This window comes from Mirounga angustirostris, unplaced genomic scaffold (assembly GCF_029215605.1).
Source record: "Mirounga angustirostris isolate CCGP_5_RB_7025 unplaced genomic scaffold, mMirAng1.0.hap1 SCAF_10, whole genome shotgun sequence".
Taxonomy (NCBI): Eukaryota; Metazoa; Chordata; class Mammalia; order Carnivora; family Phocidae; genus Mirounga; species Mirounga angustirostris.
The window spans coordinates 41,533,008-41,560,049 of record NW_026991718.1 but is presented as its reverse complement, the minus strand read 5'-3'; positions in this window follow the sequence as shown (position 1 = coordinate 41,560,049).

The window sequence follows — 27,042 nt, the reverse complement described above, 5'->3', positions numbered from 1 at the left end:
CCACATTCTTAATATCTATTCCCCCACATATTATCCAGATTTATCTCTGTATAAATTAGAAACATCATGTAGTTATTTTGATGTGTAAGCACTCTTTCTCATAGATGATACTTCCTGCTTCACCTTTGGGGTCTCCTGATACTTGAGTTTAGATATAGATCTAGAAACAATATGGGGTAGTAGGACTGAGTGCTGAAGAAAACCAACAATGTCTGGCAAGGCCAGAGGAGGCCATTACATATCTTCAAACAAAATAGAGTTAACCTCCCCAGACAGAGTTGCAAAGTCTTCTTCTATAGGAGAAGAAGACTCAGCAGAATTAAGGGTTCTATATCCCCAGCTCCGTTGGGATTTTCACATCTGTTCTCAATTCCACTTTCCAGGATGTCATCCTTCTCAATCAATACCTTCACTTTAACAGTACATACTCTGCAAGATTGGGGATTCAATTTGTATTATAATTCAATCACATGCAGGATGAAACTCTGGGTTTGGCTCTCTGGGAATAAATAGAGAAAACCAAAACAAAACAAAACAGAAAAATATGAAGGCAGACTTTTGGTAAGAAAAAGAAAAATGGAAAAAAAAATATAGATGGTGATAGTATTTGTGATAATCATAGTGAGACAAAGAAAATTCTGTACGGCAATTTACTCTATCAGTGACCTTCCTGTTAACAGGTAAGGTAACGCTACTCCTCAGTTATCAGAATGAAAAGGAAGGAGATCTCAGTGCAAACAAAATGAAAATGCATACATTTGGAAAGAAGGCACACAGAAACACTACCTTTATCAATAATGATGACATTTAATGTGAAATCACTTACAAAAGCAGCAATATTGCTGAATACAAGAGAACAAAAAGGAATGTTCGCAATAAATATTTGTGTAGTGCCTGATTTTCATGAAACACATTAAGCAAAACAAGATAGTAACATCCTTTTCATTCTTGCCCATATTACCTTGACAGCAATCTCAGAGTTGCATGTGTAAAGCAACATACCTAACAATGACACATAACCTGCAGGTATAAAACAACATACATCAATATACAGCAGGCATGAGTTCCTCTGCTTGCCTTTGACACTACATCCTTCAATAAACCTTGTTCAGTACATATGTTGTTTTAAGTCAATTACCTTATTTCTCATGGCTTGTCCCTTATCAATGACCCTTATCAATGTATTTGTGAGTGTGTGTTTGTGCCCTAATTGTTGGTACTTTAAAGGTAGAAAAGCTGTGCTTTATCTTCTTGCTCTCCTTTACATTCTAATCTAGCATAGTTTGGGTATATAATAGCCATCCAAATAACATATGTTGAATGTATTCGAATTTTATGTTGATTCAAAAGATACCTGGGACTCACAATTTTCAAGTGTTTCCTTGCTGTGGGTGCCATATAAGGTTTTTCTACTTAACCAAGCATAATGCCACTCTGAAAGCATCCCTAACTTGGCAGTACAAATTAAGAGTAAAATAAACACATGTCCTCATCCCCAGCATTAAAACAAATCAGAGACTGCATAATGTAATTAGGCAGTAATATGATAAGGAATTTATTCCATTCTACATCCCTCTCCTGTTTCCTTTGTTTCAGCTTCAATGTTGGAGAGTGGAATTCTACTTTAGTTCATGGTAGAATATACATGTGTGGGACATAATAAAAATTGATCTTATATTGTACATTCTGTAGGCTGACTTAAATAGTTGGCATGCTCAAAAATCGTGCTCAGAAATTCAAAGCTCAGATATTATGGCAGTTTGTTTTAAATGAATTTTTCTTCGGGAAGTATCTCTGTCCCTCTGAGGAAAATTTAACAAAATAAGACTCAAAACAAAACAAAGCAAACAGCAATTAAAAAAAAAAAAACAGAAAAAACAAAAACCTATGAAGTAGAGTGATTTGCTTCATCTCCACCAAACTAACATGATTATATTTAGTAAACACCTTGGGAAAAGAACTTGGCAAGCCCTGCCAAATTAGAAATAAACTACATGGTGCCTCACTTGGCTTGGTTAGCATCCAGGTTCCCATGGAAACCGAATTATGTCACAGTTTAAATAAAATTAATCTAATGCTTCCAACATAAACAGAACTTTGTACTAAATTAGACATCAATGTGTTGTTATATGTGCTTCATTTTAAAAGATAGCCTTATGTTGGTTTGCAAAATGGTATTAGCACATAGGCAGTTCAAGAGAAAAAAACAGAGTGATAAAGGGATAAAATATCAAGGTGGATGTTGAAAGGATTTTATTTAATGAATTTAAGGTAAAACTGGGCAGTAGAAGTACAGGATAATTTTAGTTTGTTGCCTAGCTACAAATGTGTGCATACAGTGATGATTTCCAATTAATTATTCTTTTGCACAAAATTTCTCATCAGACTCGTGGTGTATGTGGCTGGAGTACATTTTCTTTTTCTTTTTCTTTTTTTTGTGATTGAGATTGTACAAATAAGAGAAAGCATGGGGCTTGGGCAAACTCCACAGATTTGTCATCATCATCATAATTTGTCCATTTTTTTATGTCTAAAATGTTTTTGAATATACCATCTCAGAGTTTGCCTAACAACCCAGTGAGAAAGGTGCAACTATATTTTCTCACATATTATGGGAAATGAAACTGAAACTGAAATAAATTTGTTGCCTACCTCAAGTTCACAAAATTAAAAAATTAGTGTTACCTAAAGTAGAGGAAGTTATTCTGATTTCAATCAGTAGTGCTTTCAACTTCCTAGCTGTGAGAACTTAGATCAGTCACCTGCGAAGTTTAGAGGCAACATGGAGGTGAGATACAAAGCATAATATATATATATATAATACTAATATATATATACATAATATATATATATAAAATACTAAGAAAGGGTACAAATAAGCCAATAGAATAAAAGGTGAGGAATTGAAAAAAAGCCAAGTTACTTCATCTAAATCTCAAAGAAATTTCCTAGGTCTATAAAGGGTGTTAATAGTTGTTGACTTTAACATTACTGAAATGATTAACTAATGCAAATTAAATAGCTTAAGTTTACCTGATATTCTGTTTCTTATTTATTGAATTTAATCTATTTAAACCTGGTTCTCTTTGATTTTTTTTAAGATTTTATTTATTTATTTGAGGAAGAGAGAGAGCCAGAGAGAAAGAGCAAGCAGGGAGAACAGCAGAGGGAGAGGGAGAAACTGAGCAGGGAGCCTTAAATGGGGCTCCATCCCGGGACCCCGGGATCATGACCTGAGCCAAAGGCAGACGCTTAACCAACTAAGCCACCCAGGTGCTCTGGTTCTCTTTTATTTCTAATTGTTTTTGAATGTAAGCTTTGTTCTATGTAGTGTTTGTGGTTTTATGACAATTACTTGGTAACTCATAGTACACATAATTTTTAATGCTCTTATTAGTGAAGGGGCACAAAATTTCATCTATTTATTGGCCATTTGATGGCTTCTTTTGTACAGTGGCATTTCAAATCTTTTTTTTTTTTTTTAAGATTTTATTTATTTATTTGAAGAGAGAGACACAGCGAGAGAGGGAACACAAGCAGGGGGAGTGGGAGAGGGAGAAGCAGGCTTCCCGCTGAGCAGGGTCGATCCCAGGACCCTGGGGTCATGACCTGAGCCGAAGGCAGACGCGTAACGACTGAGCCACCCAGGTGCCCACATTTCAAATCTTATCCAAGTCACAAGTCTTACATCTTAGAGGATTTCATGTGTTGCCAGTATCTTCTTAATTAATAGCTTACTTTTCTTCATCTAATTGGTGGATCATTTTTTTAAGAGAGGGAGGGGGAGGAGCAAAGGGAGAGGGGGAATCTTAAACAGGTTCCATGCATAGTGCTGAGCCCCACGTGGGCTCAATCTCACAACCCCGAGATCATGACCTGAGCCAAAATCAAGAGTCAGACGCTTAACTGACTGAGCCACCCAGGCACCCTGGATCTTTGATAAACAGAAGCTCTTAATTTTAACATAGAACAATTTATTCTTTATAGTTAGATCTTTTGTTTTATTATTTAATTAATTCATACTTTGTCGTGAGTCAACTGACCGTGTATGAAGGGTCTTTTTTTGAAGGTGTCTACTTTGTAACACTGGTCTTTTTGTCTATTCTGCATGAATACCCAAAACCATACTGTCTTCCCTAGTGAAGCTATAAAATATAACTTATAAACTAATAGAATCAGTTGTAACATATAACATTCTGTTTTATGTGTGTGTGTGTGTTTATGTGTGGTTTCTCTAGTTTTTTTCCATTAAAAAGATCAGATTTCTTTGTCCCATATAGTAATAACAACCAAAAACTAATGATATTTTTATTAGAATCCCATGGAAGAGGGGGAAGATTGATATTTTTGCAATACTTAGTTTTTTAAAGCTTTTATTTATTTATTTATTTATTTGAGAGAGAGAGAGAGATCACCCACACACAAGCAGCAGGGGAGGGGTAAAGGGAGAGGGAAAAGCAGGCTCCCTGTTGAGCAGGGACCAGAGGAGGGGCTCCATCCCAGCACCCTGAGATCATGACCTGAGCTGAAGGCAGACACTTAACGGACTAAGCCACCCAAGTGCCCCTATAATACTTAGATTTTTAATTCATGAACGTGGAATGTTTTTTTTTCCAAATCTTCCTCAATTTCTTTTAATAGTAGATTAGTTTTTAATATAGAAGCTTCCACTATTTTTATTATATTTTTGCTATTTTTTTCATATTTGTTGCTATTTGAAATGATCTCTTGACATAATCACTTTTTAAAAGCTATCCTCTATGTAGATTTTTTTTTTAATTATATCCATGAGCAAGCCTTTTGCAAATAATGATTTTGTATTTTTTTTCTTTGAATTTTTGGGGTTTTTTTGGTGGGCAGCAAAGTCTATTAAGAATACAGTAAAGTTTATTGAGTGATATTACAAGGCTCCCAAAGAGGGAGGGGACCTGAGAGGGTTTCCCTCTTTGAAATTTCTTAATGCTATGTACTTTCTTGCTTTACAGCACGGAGTAGGACCTCCAGTAAAATCTTTAATAAGTAGAGACCATCATGTTTTATTCCCAAGCTCAGAGGAAACACTTTCAGCATTTCATCACTAAGTATGAGGATAGCTGAAGGCCTTTTCTGTTATTGATGTTGACACCTGGTGGTACACAACCTCTGAAATGGTTCCCAATGGTTCTTGCTCTCTGGTATCCAATCCCATGTGTAATCTGCAGCCCTCGTGTGTCGCTCATTTCTAATGAATAGAATATACCATCGTAATGTGTGGGATGTCACTTCTGACAGGTCATCTGCTCTTGAAGCCTTTACCCAGCAGGAAACAAGCTGCTATGTTTTGAGTAGTCCTATGGGAAGGGTCATGCTGAGAAACCGATGTCTCTGGTCAATAGCCAGTAAGGACCTGGGCTTTCCAACAGCAGTGTGAGTGAACATGGAAGCAGACAGCCCCCCAGTAAAACCTGGAGTTGACTGAGATCCAGCAGCTACCTTGACTGCAGCCTTGGCATTCAGCTAAGCTGTACCCAGAGTCATGGGCCATAGAACCTGTGAGATAATGTGTGTTTTTGTTTCAAAGTCACTAAGTTTGAGGGTAATTTGTCAAGCAGCAAGAGATATCTAATACACATACTTTATCAGATTAATGAAGCCTCTTTTTTTCCTAATTTACTGAATGCTTGGAAAGTAAAAATTGATCTTGAAATTTATTGATGCATATTTTCTCTCAATCAGTTAAGATATTAGTATGTTTTTCTGTTTTATCCCATTAATATAATGTGTTACAAAGTTTAATTTTCAGTGTTCAACTACACTTGGACCCTTACAATAAACTCAAATTAGTTAAAATATATCATTGTATTATATATAATAATATATATTTATAGATGTTTCAATATTTTGTTTTGGGATTTTGCATCTGTGTTTACATGAGACTGGGCTAAAATTTTCCTTTTAAGTACAGTGATATTCTCGTGTCATAAAATTAATTAGGATTTTTATCTTTATATTGTCTTAGGAAAAAGTCAGTTTGTATTCGGCATTATTTCTTCTTCAGGTATTCGGCTTCAGCAGTGAAGCCATTAGAACCTAAAGATTCCTTTGTAGTTATGTTTTTAACTATGGAATCAATTTATTTTTCTACCTCTTTTTTTCTTTTAAAAAATGTTTTGATAAGTTACATTTTTCTGTGAATTGGTATGCTTCTCCTAAATGTTTAAATATTTTAGCATAGAGGTGGTCTATTTTTTTTTTTTTTGGCCTCTGATCTATGTGATAATGAATCCTTTTCATTACTAATGTTTGAGACATTTTTCCTTCATCATTTCTAACAGTCTTTTATCAGCTACATTAGTATTTTTTGGCATATGTTAATTCTATTTTATGTTTTTATTCTGCTTTTTTGTTGTTGCTGTTATTTTTATACTTCATTCATTTCTACTTTGGGTTATTCCTCTTGCTACCAGACCAAAAAAAATGCTTAGTTTATTGATTTTCCCACCTTTATTTTATTATAATGAATCCATTTGAATCTATTTCCCTGCAAGCATAAATTTAGCAACAATCCACAAGTTTTAATATGTAGATATTTTTTTCAATTTACTATTTCTTCTACTTGGCCTAACGAGTTACTATTTTACCCATGGGCTATTTAGAAATACAATTTCTAAATGTATTTAGAAATACATTTTCTAAATTTCCAAGAATGTTGGATGTGTTTGCACTTTTGTTGCTGTTTTATTGATTTCTGTTTCAACTGTGTTTGTATTATCTCGGTGCTTCAAAATTTCTGAGTCTTGCTTCGTGACTCAGCATATGGCAATGGCTTTTAAATATTTGATGTGGAAATGAAAATAATACAGTTGTTAGTTTGCAGTATAGTGCAACATTTTTCTAGATATGTCTCTTGAGAAGGGATATAAAAGCAAAAATAAACTATTGAAACTACATCAAAATAAAAAGTTTCTACACAGTGAAGGAAATAATCAACAAAACTAAAAGGCAACCTACTGAATGGGTGAAGATATTTGCAAATGACATATCTGATAAAGGGTTAGTATCCAAAATATAGAAAGAACTGATAAAACTCAACATTCCAAAACAAATAATCCAGTTTAACAAGGGGCAGAAGACATGAACAGACATTTTTCCAAGGAAGACGTACAGATGGCCAACAGACATATGGGAAGATGCTCAACATACTCATCATCAGGAAAATGCAGATCAAAACTACAATGAGATATATTGCCTCACCCCTGTCAGAATGGCTAACATCAAGGACACAAGAAACAGCAGGTGTTGGTGAGGATGTAGAGAAAAAGGAACCCTCTTGTATTGTTGGTGGGAATGAACTGGTGCATCCACTCTGGAAAACAGTAAGGAGGTTTCTCAAAAAATTGAAAATAAAACTACCCTATGATCTAGTAATGGCACTACTCAGTATTTACTCCCCCAAAAACAAAAACACTAATTTGAAAGGATACATGCACCTCTGTGTGTTGCAGCATTATTTACAAAAGCCAAACTGTGGAAGCAGCCCAAGTGTCTGTTGATAAATGAATAGGTAAAGAAGAAGTGGTGTATATATATATAATGGAATATTGTTCAACCATAAAAGACAAATGAAATCTTGCCATTTGCAACAACATGGATAGAGCTAGAGAGTGTAATGCCAAGTGAAATAAGCCAATCAGAGGAAGACAATTACCATATGATCTCACTTATATGTAGAATTCAAGAAATAAAACAAATAAGCAAAGGAATAAAAGAGAGAGAGTGAAGTCAAGAAACAGACTCTTAACTATAGAAAACAAACTGATGCTTACCACCAGAGGGGAGGTGGGTGGGGTATGGGTGAAATAGGGGATGGGGATTAAAGAGTACACTTATCATGATGAAATTAAGTAAAATAAAATTATTTTTAAAACAAACAAACATACAAAAAAAAAAAAAAACCCAAACAACAAAAAGATTTTTTAAAAAGCGTTCACTTACCGATAATTATACTATACCCTATTTCCTGAGAAATGCATCCCTCTTTGGGATGCCTAGCAATAATTTTTGGAGTTTATGGAGTAATGTTTCACTGTCTCTTAATTTTACAAAATGGAAAATAATAAGGCAAGGGCAAGGATAAATGCTGAGAGTAGCTTTCTGTGATGGGAAAAAGAGAGAGTTGAGGACTGTGGCAAGGTGGAGTGTGCATGCTTCTTCAAAACACCAATTCTGAGATACAACCCATTTTTGTCATGAAAGAATGTATACTCTGGTAACTAGACACAATTCTTCAAAAGGAACAGATGATCTGGGTTTTTAAAAATTGATTCATTTTTATTTGGCAACAAAATGATATTAAACAAATTCAGTGTGAATGAACATTACATAGACCATCACAAATGTTTTCATCTGAATCTTGTCCAGAGATCATGATTTTCAACTTCTGATGGAATGTACAAGATCTTGGAGATCCTAAGGTATTTAAGGATGAATTCTGGGAGAAATGAAGCCAAGGTTAGCATCAATATCCAGGACATATATAACTGCCTATTCAAAACTCCTACTATTATTTGTACTTTTTTTTATTGGCTGCCATACTCAGGCAAGTTTGCCACTCCTCTAGATATGTACAGTCCCCATGCCAAATGGGCTCTAATCCAAATACTAACTTGAAAAATGTTTGTTTTAAAGGTCAGACATTAGGGTGTATTAAATCATAGTTGACCCAATTAGGTATCCAGTCTGTTAAATAACTAGTGAACCACAACCTCCATCCATCTAGGTATCATCTAGGGACCCATTTATCATTTTACCCCTTTGGACCTGCATAAATTTCTAGAAGAGAGAAAAGAAGAGGCCTAAACAATATTGCAGAGAGCAGACATTCCCAGAATTACTCCTATGTCAGTGATTAAGATTCCCCTATAAATCTGCATTTCCTGCACTGCTTCCCTATCTGATTCTATTCTCAGTGGGAAAGTTGCCCCAGACATTCACCTGATTACTCCCAAAGCTGTACCAAATTTTTAACCATGAAAATGGTTGTGTTCTTCCTGCTTTCAGCTACTTCTCATTAAAAATTAAGGAGGGACCCCTGGGTGGTTTAGTCAGTTAAGTGTCTGCCTTCAGCTCAGGTCATGATCTTAGGGTCCTGGGATCAAGTCCTACATCGGGCTCCTTGCTCAGCAGGGAGTCTGCTTCTCCCTCTGCCTGCTGCTTCCCCTGCTTGTTCTCTCTCTCTCTCTCTGACAAATAAATAGATAAAATCTTTTAAAAAATAAAATAAATTTGAAAATAAAAATTAAGGAATAAGCCAGGGAGGAGAATTTCTCTTCTCAGATTATAAAAGAATTTTCATACAAAAAGGAAAAAAAAAAAAAAAAGAATGAGATGTCAGGTTTCTTTTTCCAAAGCAGGAAAGCAGAGCAAAGAGAAAAGTTATCACAAGTTCGACAAGATTAAAATTGTAGGCAACAGGATGATTTGAAATTATCTATTTACACTGTATGATGAATTTTGCTATGAGAGCTACATGCATCCCTCTCATTTCTACAATCTTTTATATTATATGTCTGCTGTGTACATTTATATCATAAACAGTATTAGTTACATATACCTGAGAATGCCTTCCAGGCAATTATATGACTCATATTAAGGAAACAGTAGTGCCCAGAAATTCTGTCCTATTCCACTGAAAGTATGCCTTTAATGTGGGCCAGTGGGGAAAGGGGTGCTAAATTCTAAACTGCTCCCATTGGCTGAGTATCAAACATACTCTATGTTTCTCCAATTTACCCACCCATACTTATTAAGAGCAAAGCACAGAATTCCTTTCCAAGGGAAGTTTTCTAGATGAATCCTACTTCATTCTGATCACTTGTCTTAATTGATAGTGCTACGATACTTATGGATTAACTTATAACCTGCCTAGTTACAACTAAAATATCAACATACATTCACTAAAAAGTGGAAATTTTAAATGCATAAAACTACAAATTTTAATATAAGACACAATAAAGATCATTGTATAATCTGCATAAGAATATATAAAGGTATGTCACACCAGGGGTTTTTTGGCCCCAGTGTGGGTTCTTCTTGGCTTAGAGTGTCACTGTACTAAAGTATCTTTTGTAATGAAGTATTTAGTAAGTTTTAGAAAATTAAAGAATAATTAAACAAGGGTATGGATTGTCCAAAAAAAAAAAAAAAAAAAAACACAGAATGATTTCTTGAGATGTGTTTCTCAAAAAATCTTTCTCACTTTCCAAATGAGGACCCTCACCCATATGTCTGGCCCACAAACTGGACTGACCCCTGACCCTCATCTCCTGTCTACTATATCTTCTGATCCTATCCTTATGCATTTCTTTATCTCACACAAAAGCTATTTTATTTAATTATATGCCTGTGTATTTCTACCTCTTTTATTAAAATGTAATCACCATGGGCGCCTGGGTGGCTCAGATGGTTAAGCGTCTGCCTTCAGCTCAGGTCATGATCTCAGGGTCCTGGGATCAAGTCCCGCATCGGGCTTCCTGCTCCTTGGGAGCCTGCTTCTCCCTCTGCCTCTCTCTCTGTCTCTGTCTCTCATGAATAAATAAATAAAATCTTTTAAAATGTAATCACCAGAAATGCAGAGACTAGATCTGTCTCTTATCCCCATTGCCAATTCATTGCTTGACACATTAGGCACTAAATTAGTATTTATATCATCTAGTTACCCCTTCTGGGTTTCTTCCTTACTCACAGAGAAGGAAAAAAAATACACACACATACATATATTTGTGCTTATTTGCTTTTTGTTCTTCCCTTGTGTTACTGTAGCAAAAGGATGTGCATTTCCACTTTGCCAAGCCCGAAGTCCTGTAAAAGCCTTGGGAAGCACCTCTTTCATAACCAAAAATATCTCTTGCCAGCTCTAAGGACATGTTTCAAGTTAGTGGGAGGCTAACAAGCTATAGTCTGGTGGGTTTTTCCACCCTGAATTTTTAGCAAAGAATAGCTGCTAATTTTCCAGACACTCAAAATTTGTTACAGGGACCCTTTTTGCCAGAGGGAGAGAAACAGCCACACGTATGTGTCCTGGGTTGAAAAGAGTTCATTTAGGATAGAGGATTCCCAATCTGGGAGGAAATGAGGGGAAGGGTGCTGTACCTTATCCAGCAAATCTTTTACTCTTCCTGGACTAAAAGATGAAATTCCACTCATGCATGCCAGCTATATCCAGATACTTAATCTAAATATTACATTTTGTCTCTTCCTGTTCAGTTCATGTCTCAGGGACAAAATACATGAGAGAGATTGCAAAGGAAGAGCATTCAAGATATTACAAACAGAGACTACTATTATAGGGACTTAAAAGACATTGGTATTGAGGTTTGGAGGTTTGGGTCACCTTCCAGCACAAACAATTTGCATCACCTTGGCAATTCATTCCATTCACTGGAGCCTTGTTTTTCCAACTGTAAAATGAAAAGTTTGCTTTAGAAATACATGGAGCGCTATAGTTATAACAGCTGCAACCATGTGAATAGTTCAGTGATAAATGTAATTTAACTGAGTGAAAGTCCATTTACTTAGAGTCCTGTGGACAATAATGCTTTCCAAAAATTCTCATATTCCTTGAGAAAATTGTCAGAAAATGATATTTTGAGATGTTATGATTGGAGGGTTGCTGGTTAAGTTATATTCTGGCTACCCTTTTTGCAAGGTATCTAGTAAACTAATTAAATGCCACAAAGAAGTGACCTTGCTGGAATGGATTTGACAGCACTTCCTTGTGCCAAAAAGGGTCTCAAGAGCTGGTTCAACTGGGCACAAGAATGATTGAACAGGAAAAGTAAGTAAGCTGGGTAGTCAATCTACTGAAAATGTGAATGTTGGTCTCTTAGAGGAAGGACCCTGGGGAGGGGGGATCTGTTAAAATATAGGCACATTGGGAAAATCTTGAAGTGTTGATGGTGGAATATGCATGTCTTCCATTAGAGGGAATATAGAGACTTAGGTGCTGGATTGGTGGATACGGTAAGCTGTAAAACATAGGCTTGAACAAGACCTTATTCAGGGAGTAAACAAAAATTGTCATAGGTCACAACATCAAATATCAGATTACATTTTATCAACAGGGCAGGAAGATACCTTATCTATTTTTGAAATGGCAGTTCTGCATCACAAATTGTGTCAGCTAAGAGGTAAAAATCTTCTTGCCTGAGGGAGCAATGCGAGGTCTAACAGCTTTATCATTATTCAGACTAAAAGATCCTCTTCCCACCAATGGGTAGAAAGTTATCCCTTTTCATCCCATGTTTAGAGAATCTCTAATAAATATACAGATGTTCCCCAATTTATGATGGTTCAAACTTATGATTTTTTTTACTTTACAGTGGTGTGAAAGCAATACTTCAAATTTTAAATTTTGATCTTTTCCCAGGCTAAGTGATACACAGTATGATACTCTCTCATGGTGCTGAGCTGTAGCTGGGAGCCTCAGCTCCCAGTCAGCCATATGATCACAAAGGTTAACAACCAACACATTTACAACCATTCTGTACTCATACAAACATTTTTCAACATGTTTTCCCTTTCAGTACAGTATTCAGTAAATTACATGAGTATTCAACACCTTAAGTAAGCTCTATGCCCAATGTGAGCTTTGAACTCACAACCCCTAGATCAGGGGTCAACATGCTCTGCCGAATGAGCCAGCCAGGTGCCCCTCAACACTTTATTTTAAAATAGGCTTTGCGTTAGATAATTTTGCCTGGCTATAGGCTAGTGTAGGTCTTCTGAACACATATAGGGCAGGCTAGATGAAGCTATGATGCTCAACAGGTTAGATGTATTAATCACATTTTTTACTTACGACATTTTAAAATTACAATGGGTACAGTGGGGCATAATCCCATGTAAGTCGAGTAAGTTCTGTAGTTTCATACACAAATTCGTGAGCACAAAACTTTTTGTTTAAAATCTTAAGCCCAAACCCCCTATATTAGTTTTAAATCTCTTCCCTTTCTCCCATCCCTAGTGCAAATGCAAAAGAACTTGGTACAGTCTGCCTGTCAACTCTCCTCTTTTAGCCCAGATTTCTTTCCCAAATTAAATAATGCTAGTTCATTTCACTTTAATTGAATGAATTTACTCCACCACTGTAACCAATATTATTACCCCCTTAAGATTTCCCCCATCTGTATTTAATTACAGGAAACATACAATAGCACCAAAGCAGATAGAGCACCATTCTAAGTCTTTCTGTCAGAAAAAGCCCTTCAAATCAGCTTACTGAGTGATTTTTTAAAATTCTTTTGGAAACATAATCCTTTCATAGAAATCACACATTATCAGATTTGATGTATAAATTAAATTCAGTATCAAATTTTCCACATCTTAAAGACCCTATTATCAAAGAAAATTATGTTTTGATATGCCAACAAACCAAACTTTCTTTTTTTGTATTTCAGGTATAATAGTTTTTCAAAAATAGTGCTAGTTAACTAATGGTCAAGGTGTTGTTAATGAAATATCTAAGCAATTTCTATGTTGTGATTGCATACCTTGAGAGAATACATAGTATTTACTGGAAAGTCTCTGAAGATAAAATCAATAAATAAATACAAACATTAATTCCAAGTTTTGAATTTGAATTTGAATAATTAGCTTAAATTAATTTAAGGGTAAATCAAGTAATCAGAACGCATTCTGAAGGGTTTAAAACAAAAGAGGCTGTTGGGAGAACAGGGAACAGGGAGAGTGCCCCTAAGGACCTCAGCCTACAGAACAGGGAGGGGTGAATTTTAAGAGCTTTCCTGGAAGCTGCTAAGATTCTCAGGAACTTCTGAGAAGATACAAACATCTATCTTTTCACGTGGTAGCTTCTCCATAGCTTGCCCCTTAAGCCACAATGAACTGTGAGAAGCCAGGAAATTTTCATCAACTCTCTCAGGCTGCAGCATCTCTAAAACCAGAAGCTACTTTGAGCCTCACATCTCCCCCTCAATCTTTTGTAGCTATCTCTGAAGAGCTGTACCTCTCCTTCCTTTCTGCCCTCAAATCTCACTGAACTCTTCTGACGGATTCTAACATGGAACCACATGGGGGTAGGGAATCAGAACTTACATTTCTGGATCTCCTCTTCTTCCATGTTCTTCCCACCTCCCCAGTAGGAAGAGATTTCCAGGGAACTCCTACAGAAAAATTGAAAGGAAATGCCGATTCTGTCCATATTTTTTCATAGTCACCACTATAATAGCTTCAGGATTCCAAATTTATGTAAATATATCTTAGGTCAAATTCCACTACTTAACATTTTGTCATGATTGATTTTTGAACTTTTGAAAAGCAAAATTACTTTTCTTTTTTTAATGATACACATATTTTTGTTTGGTGGTGCTATTTCTGTTTCCCCAAACCTGTCAGTTTGGAGTATGTTAGGCTTAAATGTGCTTTGATGAGATCCCAAGACACCACTATCCAAGGTGCTATGCCACTTCCATAGGAAGTTTTAATGCCCAGAGGTTGGGCAGACTTGACTAGATTCCAATATAATAGGTCTGTTTTATTTTATATAGTAACTGGTGGAGAAAACAAGAAAAATGGGCCAGAGACCATGAGTATTATTCACCTGTGTTTCCATAGACCATCTGAAACTACTTCAAAAGCTATGAAAAAGTTAGTTGAAATAGAACTACAAGCAACCCAAGTGAGAAATTGTCTAGCTCTCAAATCTTTTAGAGATTTCTCTCAAATAAAAGTCACATAAAGTGTTCACAGTCAGATATCACTTCAGGTTTGAATTCTTTTGAGACTGATAAAAAAAAAATGCCTACCTCTTCACAAAATTATAACTGCCAAGTCAGTGTATCACTTAACTGGCAGGGAATGCAATAAATGAGGGACATATTCACACAGGGGGGTTGCTAATGGCTAGGATACTGAGCCTCTTAGCTGAATTCAGTCCAGGTTTGTAGTGGCTAAATACTATTAACATCAAAATTCCTGTGCGAGGGTTCTGTGCTTCATGAGTTATTGGTTCCAACTCTTCCCTGAGGGAGGCATAATAAAGGCAATACAGCAGTGATGAGCTCTGTGGTCTTCCTAAAGCAGAGCTCAAACATCCAGAGGTAATATCCTTTCCTCTAGGGTTGACTGGCATGGTCCAGTGTCCAACAATTGCTGTTTGTCCAAAATCAGGACATGACAGTAGTAACTCGTGCACGCAGAGGACTACTGTTAAAACAGCACTACCAACAGAAGAGCTTAGGTGGGTAAGGGCCTTCACTATGGTTGGGTAAAGCAAAGCTCTCTCATATAAGCTATGTTAAAAAATTGAGTCTTGAAATTTTTCCATGGAAGGATGTTTGCCCAGCTTTGATTGTTATACTCTTTACTTTGCCTTTTGCCTTTTGGAAACTTCCAATTCAAGCAAAAGAAAGAAAAGGAGAGGGGGAGGAGGGAAGAAAGAAAAAGAGAAACATAATGCCCATTTTAGACAGAACATTTTCCCTAAATGTTGGACTAATGGAGTAGTGACAAGAAGCTTTCTTACTATTAGTAGGTTGTAACTTAAGCAGATTTTTTTTAACTTTCTATAAGACCAAAACTCATCTCAATAATATCTAAATAGAGAAAATATAGAAAAAAAATTATGAGATTATTTTGCAAAATTTGAGGTCATTAAACGTGACTCATATATGCTGATAAATTTTAGGGTGGTGCTGTTTTCTATGTTCTGATACTGATGCTTCTTTTTCTTAACATTTCATATTCAAAATTAAATGAAAGTTCATTTAAGAATTTATCTATCAGGGGCGCCTGGGTGGCTCAGTCGGTTAAGCATCTGCCTTCGGCACAGGTCATGATCCCAGGGTCCTGGGATCAAGCCCCGTGTCAGGCTCCCTGCTCAGCGTGAAGCCTGCTTCTCCCTCTCCCACTCCCCCTGCTTGTGTTCCTGCTGTCGCTATCTCTCTGTCAAATAAATAAATAAAATCTTTAAAAAAAAAAAAGAATTTATCTATCAACATGCCAAAATGGACTAAAGAGAAAAAATAAACCATTCGTATTTTGGACCCTATTTAGGCAATACCATTAGATCAGAGAAACAATATGATCAACTGCCTGAAAGTTATCAGAAAGTCAAAATGCATCAGTAAACTCTTGACCTTTTGTCTAAGAGAAGGTGACATTAGTCTTTCAGACAGACTCTATAGAGAGATGCTCAAGAATTTGGGGAAATGCAGATAAATTAATTCCAAAGCATCTAAATATCTTAGTGTTTTTGATGTATGTATAGAAAGTTTTTGTGGAAATTCTGATAAAAGAATATTCTACCCTAGTAAGTTAAAACACTGATCTTTATAAATTTTGAAAATAAAGGTAGGAGTCTGACTCCTTTTTTTGATACTTGACTGCTGTCAGCTTTTAAAATTCTCCCTTTCTGGGGCACCTGGGTGGCTCTGTCCTTAGGCATCTGCCTTCAGCTCAGGTCCTGATCCCAGGGTCGTGGGATCGAGCCCCGCATCGGGCTCCCTGCTCAGTGGAGAGCCTGCTTCTCCCTCTCCCACTCCCCCTGCTTGTGTTCCCTCTCTCGCTGTGTATCTCTCTGTCAAATGAATAAATAAAATCTTAAAATAAAATAAAATTCTCCCTTTCTTCTCTGTGTGCCCCACATCTGGGCAAGCTGATATTCCCTCCTCTGACACCAGAGAAAGATTTAAACCACTCTACCTTCTAATCACAATTAAAAACCAGGTTCCTCTCCTTTTCTCTGTCAAGCCATTTTGGACTTGCTTGAGAGAACTGCCCTGTTTTGCCCAGAGACCTCAATTATACCAGTAGTAAACCTTTTCATTCCCTCTTAGTGTGTGTGGTATCCACAGTACCAACACCCAAACCAAAATTTGGGTAAGGATTCATCTGCCTCTGCAGGTGACAATAAGAAAACTTTCTGCTATAACTTGTCTTTGGGAGATAGTTCTTCACAAAAAACTCGCAGGGTTTTAAGAAAGAGGAGCAACGACCTAACAACGTGTAGTAGTGGTGAGAAAAACCTATCAAGTGGTGAAAAGTCAAAGAACTTATAATATTTAAATGATTCCAAGATGCAACAGATTTTGTACTTAGCAACTGAAATCTGAGTCTTATGAACAAAATATTAAACAAGTATAATATTTGAAATTTGGTTTTCCTAGTGACTTATAAGTGAATGCTGCATTTAAAAATAATGACACTTAGATTTGATAAAATAAAGCAGTAATATGCCATTTTAAGAGCTGCATTTTTAGCAGAGAGGATCTATGTTTGAGTTGAGTCTATGTCTAAACCAGGAAAGGATATCTTTGAGGCTGTTTCTCTTCTAGATTCAGATGCCTAGAAAGCACGAATGCAGTAAACTTGCCTTAGAAAGGCTGAAATTCTGATATTAGCCATTACAGTAGCAACAGGGATAAGGATGAAACCTCTCCCAGGTACTATCAATCCAACACTGGGGTAAGGAACCTAATCTGTATGTAGAGGAAATTTCAAAATGTGTAGTTAAGAGATCAAGGTAGAGCACCTGGATAGCTCAGTCAGTTGAGTGTCCTGTCCATCTCTTGATTTAAGCTCAGGTCATGGTCTCAGGGTCCTGGGATCAAGCGCTGCATTGGACTCTGCACTCAGCAGGGCGTTTGCTTAAGGATTCTCTCTCTCCCTCTCCCGCTGCCCCTCCCCTCCACTTGTGCATAAGCTCTCTCCCTCTCTAAAATAAATAAATAAATAAATAAATAAATAAGTCAAAGTAGAGCTTCCAAAGGGTAAAAAAATGTTGAGATAATGAATCTGTCTATCCAGCTTCATGTAATCAGATAGAGTTCAGGAGGGCTTCGGGACTTCTGTTTTATCTTTCTGTTCACTTATGCGTCTAAAATGTCAAGACTCCTAATAAAATAGTATATGATAAGAGTAAGAATCGCTAACATATAAAGCTTTTGTGAGAATTAATACTTTGAATGGAAAATATTGACCACAGGATGGTGCATGCTAAGGATTAAATATCAGTAGTAGCAGGAATAGTAGTAGTAACGATCCAAAGATAACATAAAGCATTATGCCACATTTTTTGCTGGCAGTGAATTCTGGATCTATTTGAAACCAAGTTCCTTGAAGAAGGATGGTGAGGAATGATGGAACCCAGCAATTGTTACTCAGGCTTTTAATTCAGGTTCAAGTAACTGCCTTAATATTAAGACCCACTATGTGGCATGTTCAACATAGATGATATGCTTGTTTAGATCAAAATTGTTTCACAACCTGAAGTAGGATGAAATATACAGCAGTAAGGGACGAATGCCTTCGTCCCCACTCACTGGACAGATCTTCTCTTGCTGCTTGGGAGAATGAGCCAATTAAGTTGAAACTTAAAGATTTTAGAAACCTAAGTTATATTCTCTAATTCAGCTTAAGTAGCAAAAAACCTGATAGTTTGGAACTAAATAAATTCTTGCATGATTTCTAAATGAGTTGAGAACTCAGACAGAAAGGGGATAAATTTCACCCATCGATACCCCAAGGCATTGATTTCTTACTGTGGCTAAATAGTTCCACAGCCATACCTTTCCAGCTCTTCAAATTCAATATGTGTAAACCAGACTCCTTACTTCCCCTGAAATTGCTTCTCACTCTTGGGTGCCTGTCACCATCTATTGAAGCGATATTTTTTTTACTCAATATCTTTCTCTGTTAACATCATTCAGAACAAAACAAGCATTAAGTATATAGTTATAACTGCAATTCATAAAATGTATCCCTTTCTTTCTTTCCCATTAACACCTAATCCGGGTCCTAATTATCTGACACTTAAGATTTTGCATTTTCATTCTAGCTGGTCTATGTGCCCCTAGATTTCTATTGTTCTGTTCAATTCTACTCTTCACCACCAGTTATCTTTCTCAAAACTCTGATTGTCCCTTTCCTCTCCAATGAGAGCACATTAAGATCCAAGCTCTGTATCATAGTGTTAAAAGTTTTTCACAATCTGACCCTGACTGTTCACAGCCTTATCTCTACCAATACTCTTTTGACCTTCTTTCCAACCATTAAGATCAAATTTAACTGCCGTGTTATTCAGCTTTTCACACCTTGATTTTGCTACTCCCTCTTCCCTAAATTCTTTCTTTGATTTTGATTATTTGTATACTTTTTTCCTTTACACTGTGAGCCCTCAAAAACAAAGACCAAGATTTCAGCAGAGAAGCTGCTCAATAAATGTCTATTGAATTGAACTAAGTATCAGGCACTTATATAATGAAGTTGACAGGTTTGTCTGAAACTATACACAAAGTAAGCAATGTTATTTAATTTCAGGGTGGGAAAACAGGTTCCCACTCATGGCTGATGCTGTTTGAATAGTAGCCAAAGTGAGTACTGCAATGAGAAGGATCCCAGGCTATACCAAGATTCCGTTGGAAATGTGCCCTTCTCAGTTGCCTGTATCAGCTATGTGTGTAGAGTTGGGGGGAAGGTGTTCTTCTATATAGTTTCCATTCTTGCTGAAAAAAAAATCTTCTATAATTTATTGGCAGGATAATTTTCCTGCTTATTATGTCATTTTTCTTTCTCTGTTTCAACATATGTATATTGAATGTTCAGTCTTTGCATTTCTAGCCATGGGGAATAAAGCAGTTGATGAAATAGCAAGGTCTAAGCTCTGGTTCTAAGCCCTGGATGAGCTTTTAATCAAATGGTAGAAAAGACAAGTAACACAAAATGAGCAAATATATGAGAAAAATAATGTCAGATAGTGATAAATATTATGATACTATGAAGAATTCAAAACAAAGTATATAGTACAGTTATATAGTACTGTGATAGTAGAGTTACAGACTGAGGAAATGCATTTAAGCTGAGCCTTGAAAGGCTAGAAGATCTGGGGTCAGTGGCTCCCATGGAGAAAGAATAGCAGATGGAAAGACCTCAAGGCCAGAACAAAATTAATTTCTGAAAACTAGAAAGAATTCTGCCCATCTATAGTAGATTGAGTTTATAGAATATGAGGGATCATGGTAAAAGATAATAATGGAGAAGGAGTTAGGTTTCAGTTTAGGCAAAGCCTTGAGAGTCATGATAACAATTTGGATTTTACTGTAAGTGCAAATAAGAGGGATAGTTAAAAAATATATCATTGGTAAGAAATAAAGTGTTTTGGATTAGAATGATAAAAGCTGAATTTAAAAACTATGGATCCACACAGAGACATTAACTTGTTAATGGATTGCTTTTGTTTGTATAGTATATGATGTGTGGTATATGTGGGTAGGGGGGTGGAGTTATTGAATCTAGGTAAGAGACACAGAAATATTAAAGATAATTCTATATTTTTGCCTTAATGGAGAGATGATGGGAGGAACCATTTTAGAAAGGAAAACCAAGAATTTTGGTATGACTATCAGACATTAAGCCAGAAATCTCATGGAGGCTTTTAGAAATGCTGATCAGAGGTGTTCAGGGTAGAAGACTAAAGTTTCCGATTTGAAGGAATATGTACATAGATGCTATTCAAAGCCATGAAATTTAATGAATTCACCTGAAGGGTGTGTATATATGGGGAAGAGGACCTGAAACTAGGCCTTATGACACTTAAATTCTTAGATATCAACTGGAAAAATAGTTTTAGTGAAAAAGGACAGCCCCTGAGTAAGGAGGAAAACCATGACTGTGTGGTATCATGGAATCCAATAGAAAAATATTATTTCTAGAAGAATGCATGATTATCAATATCAGATAGAATGAGGAGAAGAAAATGGTAATTGGAATCAAAAAATAATAGATGACTGATAAACTTTATAAGCACTATACTATAAAATTGAGGAGATAGAAACCAATTGAACTTTTTCAGGGCGATTATAGAAGGCAACGGCATGGAGGAAATAATCATCAACTCAAGATATTTTCATGTGAAGAAGAGCAGAGAATTATAGTAGTAGCTGAAGGTAGACATGAGATGAAAGGAGGGGAGTTTTGTGAATGTTTCCTTTGTTTATTTTTTATTTATTATTATTATTTTTTAAATGGGATATACTCGAGCCTATCTGTTGATGGAATGATCCAGGAGAGAGGGAGAGGTTGTTAGAGCAGAAGGGATGTGTTTGCAAGAATAAATCTTTTAGAAGGAGAAGAGGAGAAAGTGGCCTTTATATAAGCACAGAAACTTACCCCATTATAATATGAAAAAAAAAAAAAAAACAAAGAGATGATGATTATAGATGAAACTAGGTTGGAGATTTCATTTTCGGATGATGAGTTAGAATATATTTTTAAAAGCTTTTGTTTTTTCAGTGATACTATTTTTTTGCATGTAACGGAAAGGTGAATCATCCAAAGTAGCAATTCTTGTACTTCATTTTTAGATTTGTTCACAGGCAGCACATTATTGATAAGTAGTATTTCCTTTTTGTTATAGTAAACTGTTTTCTAATAATAACCATACCACTAATTTGCCATATGATTTTTATCCGTGAAATGAGGAGATAAACAAAGAAGACTAAAACATTCCCTTTGTCTCTCAAACCTTATATGCACTTTGTAGAAAATAGTTAAAGCCACAACACATGTCCTGAGACTGCCTACAACCCTTACCTTTTCACTGTGGAGTTTTGATTTCACAGTTCTCAGACAATTTCTTTTTTCCTAAAATCAAGATTAGGAAGCTTAAAGGCCACTATCCCACAAGCATATCCAGGTAAAACATTTAACAATAATTCATGGCATTTGTTAAATATAAACAACATCTGTACTATTTACATATGTTCAAAATAAAAATGCTTTGAGGCCTTCAGGTATAATTCCAGAGGAATCCAATTTCTTTTTATATACTTTTGTAGGTAACAAGTATTGCTAGAATTATCAATTCAACTCAGATGCATTGATCAATTAAAACTGGCTTGCAGTTGCTCTATTATTGTATCCTGAACCAGAGGTTAGATGGAAGTTTGACAAACTACTGCCCCGAAACCAAATCTAGTCTGTTGCCTGTTTTATAAGAAGTTGTGTTGTAATAAGTCAGGTCCATTCTGTTTACATACTAAGACAAAACAAAATAAAACAAAAAGAAAAAAAGAAAAAAAAAACTAAAATAGCGTCTTATACAGAAGAAGTTTGCTGACCCCTGGTTTAGATGATTATTTCTTCTCCTCCTGTTCCTCCTTCTTCTAATCCAAGCAATGAGGAAATTTTGCTAAAGGCTGTCAGTCAAAAGATGCCTACCTTCAGCTGGAAGGAGATTATATGAGTTGCTTATTGAGAACAGTGTTTGAAAATTGTAGAGTAGGGCATACGGAAGCCTTAAAAACCCTGTGCAATACTGCAGTTCAGCTCATCGGTTATTGTTACCTAATTTCTGATTTAAAATGGTTTCATCTTTCAAGTCCAACAAGCATATATTTGTTAAAATTGGATCCGAATGGCTAATGAAATATTCAAAAGAGAATATCTGCATCTGTGGCCAAATAAGCTTATTTCTGGAATATCTCAGGTTGGTTAGAAATCTTTTGAATATATCAATCACCTAAATACCTACATAACATCAATGCCATCATCGTCTTTAAGTCTGACTGCACTGATTTCCTACAACAGTATATTAACTTCCTGAACTGAATACTATTTTACATTCTAATCACTGTAAAACGTAAGTAGACTCATATCTGCAAACATTTATTGTTCTGTGTTGCAGGCAGAGTTGAGTGAATTTGAAGGTTGTTTCCATGACAAATTATCAATATTAGGAAGAATTTGTTGCTCTAAAGATAGACATTAATCTAAAAACATGCCTTAGCAAAATCATTAAAAGACACTAGTTAAGGGACACCTGGGTGGCTCAGCAGGTTAAGCGTCTGCCTTTGGCTCAGGTCATAATCCCAAGGTCCTGGGATAGAGTCCTGCATCGGGCTCCCTGCTCAGCAGGGAGCCTGCTTCTCCCTCTACCTCTGCTGCTCCCTCTGCTTGTGCTCTCTCTCTGTGTCAAATAAATAAATAAAGTCAAGAAAAAAAAGACACTAGTTAAGTAAAAAGAAAGCCAAGGATTTCTGATGGAAAATACTTAATATTTTTACCTTTTCCGTTAAAAAACCCATTATGTGAAGCTGAACAAGTTATGACTATGTGGTTCATAAGTAGGACAAAAGAAACAGTGGATTACAAATAGAAACATCTCAGTAATACTAGCAGTAAGAGAGAGAATCAACGTATGTGATGTTTGTAATTATATGCGTCAAGGAAGAAGGTCACTGATTTGTAGATTTATTGTGTTGATCACCCTTCTTAGCAAATTGTTTTTACTACTCTGACACAAACACAATTACCTTTCCCAGTTATAAACCTAACCTATCTATTTTTACCTTTATGTTGTATATACATACATATGCATATATATGTTGTATATATATACACATATATTCATATACATACACATATATACATACATTAGCTTTATGTTGTATATACATATGCGTGTGGTGTGTTTGTGTTAAGTGCATGTGTGTATATGCTTAACAGTTATTTCTAATAGGCTCAACTGTCTTTGTTACATTCTCCTCATCTCTAGTTTATTTTCTTTCTCACCTGGGGGTAGAAATAATTTACATAAGAGACAGTTTATTTAAGGCAGAAACATATAAGATCTTCTCATATAAGAGTCTTCATCTGGAAATAAGAACATCAGCCAAGAGGGGTGTCTGGGTGGCTCTGTCCCTTGAGCATCTGACTCTTGATTTCGGCTCAGACCATGTTCTCAGCATCAGGTGATCCAGCCCTGGGTCGGGCACTGTGCTCAGTGCTCAGCGCAGTCCGTTTGAGATTCTCCCTCTCCCTGTCCCTCTGCTCCTCCCCCCACTTGTGCTAAATAAATAAATAAATAAATAAATTAATTAATTAATTAAAATATTTTTTTTTTAAAAAAAGAACATAAACCAAAATATTTGGCAGAAGCATCTTGGCCCATCTTGGCTGATAACATTTTCCTCTGAAGATGCAGCAGGTGTTAGAAGTCCAGAAACATTAGATTTCCTAGATATCTGTGTCTCTGTCTCTCTTTTCTCTCCTCTGCTCCCCTCCCCTTCCCTTCTTTTCTTTCCCTTTCCTTTTCCTTCTCTCTCTGTCTCCTCTCCTATCATTGAAAAAACAAGACAGAGCACACTGACTTTGCCCCCAAATTAATGATCACTTTAATGGTCACTTTGTGAATTGCTCATGCTAACTAATCTGTTCCTTTATTGCCACTGTAAAAACTGTTCACATACTTCTTAATCTCTTTCCCTGGTGAACATTCCCTACTTCTAATCCTACCCTAAAGTCCATCTATGCCTGGATTCTGAGTCTGTATTCCTAATTCCTATACCTCAAATTCCTGAATTCTGATACAGTTTGCACATTAGGGTCTTCACTTCCTTTTATGAGTATTCTTCCTTCCAAGATGTGTAGACCCATCCAAGATGTATCTCTGTGTATTATCGGACCTCGGTAGGATTCAGACTCAAGCTACCTACAAGAGTTTATTAGATTCTTGTGGTTAGACTTACGCTGAGTCCCTTATCATGCCTGTGTAAATTCAGATATTTTTACAACCAACCCAGCCCTCTAGTTCTGGAGGGCTTCATTTAGTTCACCTATTTTCATTCTATTTCCTCCAAAGATTTAACTCTAATAACTAAAGATAAGAGTTGGGGATAAAGCATCAAGAATAGGATAAAGGAGAAAAGGATATATTTGTAGATAAGTTGGGAAATTTTTTATCTAGCAAATATGAAATGATATTAGAAACCATGTTATAATCCACACTTTTCTGATACCAAAATAGTCACTTAAACCATAACTCTAAACAGAGTGGTGCTGCCTCCAAACAGACCCAATAGTGTCTTTGAAACAAGATACATTTGGGGGGAAAAATTATATATATATAGAATATATAGTTATGTAGTTATTTTATTTATATAATATATATGAAGTTTTATAATTATATATTTTTAAGTTTTAAAATTATATAATATATATAAAATTATATACATATATATATATATATATAGTTAGGAGGAGGAGATCTGAGAGTTCCTTTTCTATTATGCTAAAATGTCGAGATCCCAATTCCAATTTGTGAGGGAGAGGTTTCCCCACCACCACCAAGTAAATCTCAGGACATCAACTGGGTATCCTATAATTCAACTCAATTCAGTCACTATCTACCCCGAGATAGCATCAGATTCCAAAGGTAAAGGATTCAGCCTTCCCGTCAGACTTCCTTCCTCCCACCCTGTCAGAAGCTGCCAGTTGCTGGCCCATTGTTACCTGTACTTCTGACAGACATTCCCAAGACCCCTTCCTTGGGTTCAATTAATTTGTTAGAGTGACGCACAGAACTCAGGAAGTCTGTTTATGATAAAAAGATAGAACTCAGGAACAGCCAGATGGAAGAGATGCATAGGGCAGAGTATGGAGAAAGGGTTGGAGCTCCCATGCCGTCTGGGAGATCACCACTCTCCAAATCTCCATATATTCTCCACCCAGAAGCTCTCTGAACCCTGTCCTTTTGGGTTTTTATGGAGAGTTCATTTCATTAACACGATTGATTAAATTACTGGTTTTGGCAGTTAAACTCAATCTTCAGCCCCTCTCCCTTCCCTAGAGTTGGGGTAGGGAGAGGAACTGAGAGTTCCAAACTTTTAATCACATGCTCGGTTCTCCTGGCAATCATCCTCCCCATCCTTAGGTTACCTAGGGCTTTCAGAAAGTCATCTCATTAACATAACAAAATACACTTTCATGGCTCTTATCACAGGAAATTCCCAGGGACTTAAGAGCTGTGACCCTAGAACCATGGAAAAGACCGAATATATATTTCTTATAAATCACAGTACCATAGTGCCATCAATAATTATACTGAATCTGCATCTTTTTTTTTTTTTTCCCACATTAACTTAGTGGGCTTTGGCAGTTTTGGAATAATAATACAAAGATTGGTACCTAATTCAGGTACTTGAATGGGCCTGAATCCAGAGAAAATATTCTTAAGGCAAATTCAAAATCCTTTGTCTGGTACCTAGAGGAAAATTTGATGATAATTACAAAGGCTTGTAGAAAATTATTCCACAGGATCAAATTCTTCTGCAAATAAATCTCTATCACATTATTTCTGCCATCAAAAACAACAAAAATATTATAATTCTTAAAATTTGAAGAAAATAATAAAAGTTTAAAAGTACATTTTCTCTTTAGAACTTATGGGAATTTTTTTTTATCTGAAATAAATATGGAAAAGAATAAAATAACCGATCATGTCACATATGTAGAGAAAATTTTAAAAATTAAAAATCTGCCAAAACCTTAGAAAATCAGGATTCTATAATTCAGTATAAAATATAGTAAGTTTTATTTCATCTATGATTATCTTGCAACACTGTACTAAGGAGCACGATTCTGGTAATCTTACAAACTGAGAAGAGACTGTTTTAAGACTGGGCTGGGGGCGCCTGGGTGGCTCAGTTGGTTAAGCAACTGCCTTCGGCTCAGGTCATGATCCTGGAGTCCTAGGATCGAGTCCCACGTCGGGCTCCCTGCTCAGCGGGGGGCTCTGCTTCTCCCTCTGACCCTCTTCCCTCTTGTGCTCTCTGTCTCTCATTCTCTCTCTCTCTCAAATAAATAAATAAAATCTTAAAAAAAAAAAAAACTTTTTTAAGACTGTGTTGGGAGAGTGTCTGATCAGATCATCTGGAACCAAGTCTGATATGATGGAATAAAAGCACACTGAAGAGATCAGCAGAAGTGTGGGACATCTTAGAACATAAAAGTATATAAACACCTGAAATGGAAGGGCTCTAATAAGGGGTCCTTATTTGATTTCAGATTTGATTTCTGTCCATTATATTAATTTCACATTTTCAATGTTTATAATTCCTAAATTATGTTTTATAACTATAAATCCATGAGCCAACCCTTCCCTACAGGTTGATTCTGAACCACCTAAAACTGTTGAATGTTACAATATTATTTTTAAATAATCACATATTTGCAGAACCAAATATTGAGACTGCATCAATATAGAAGGGA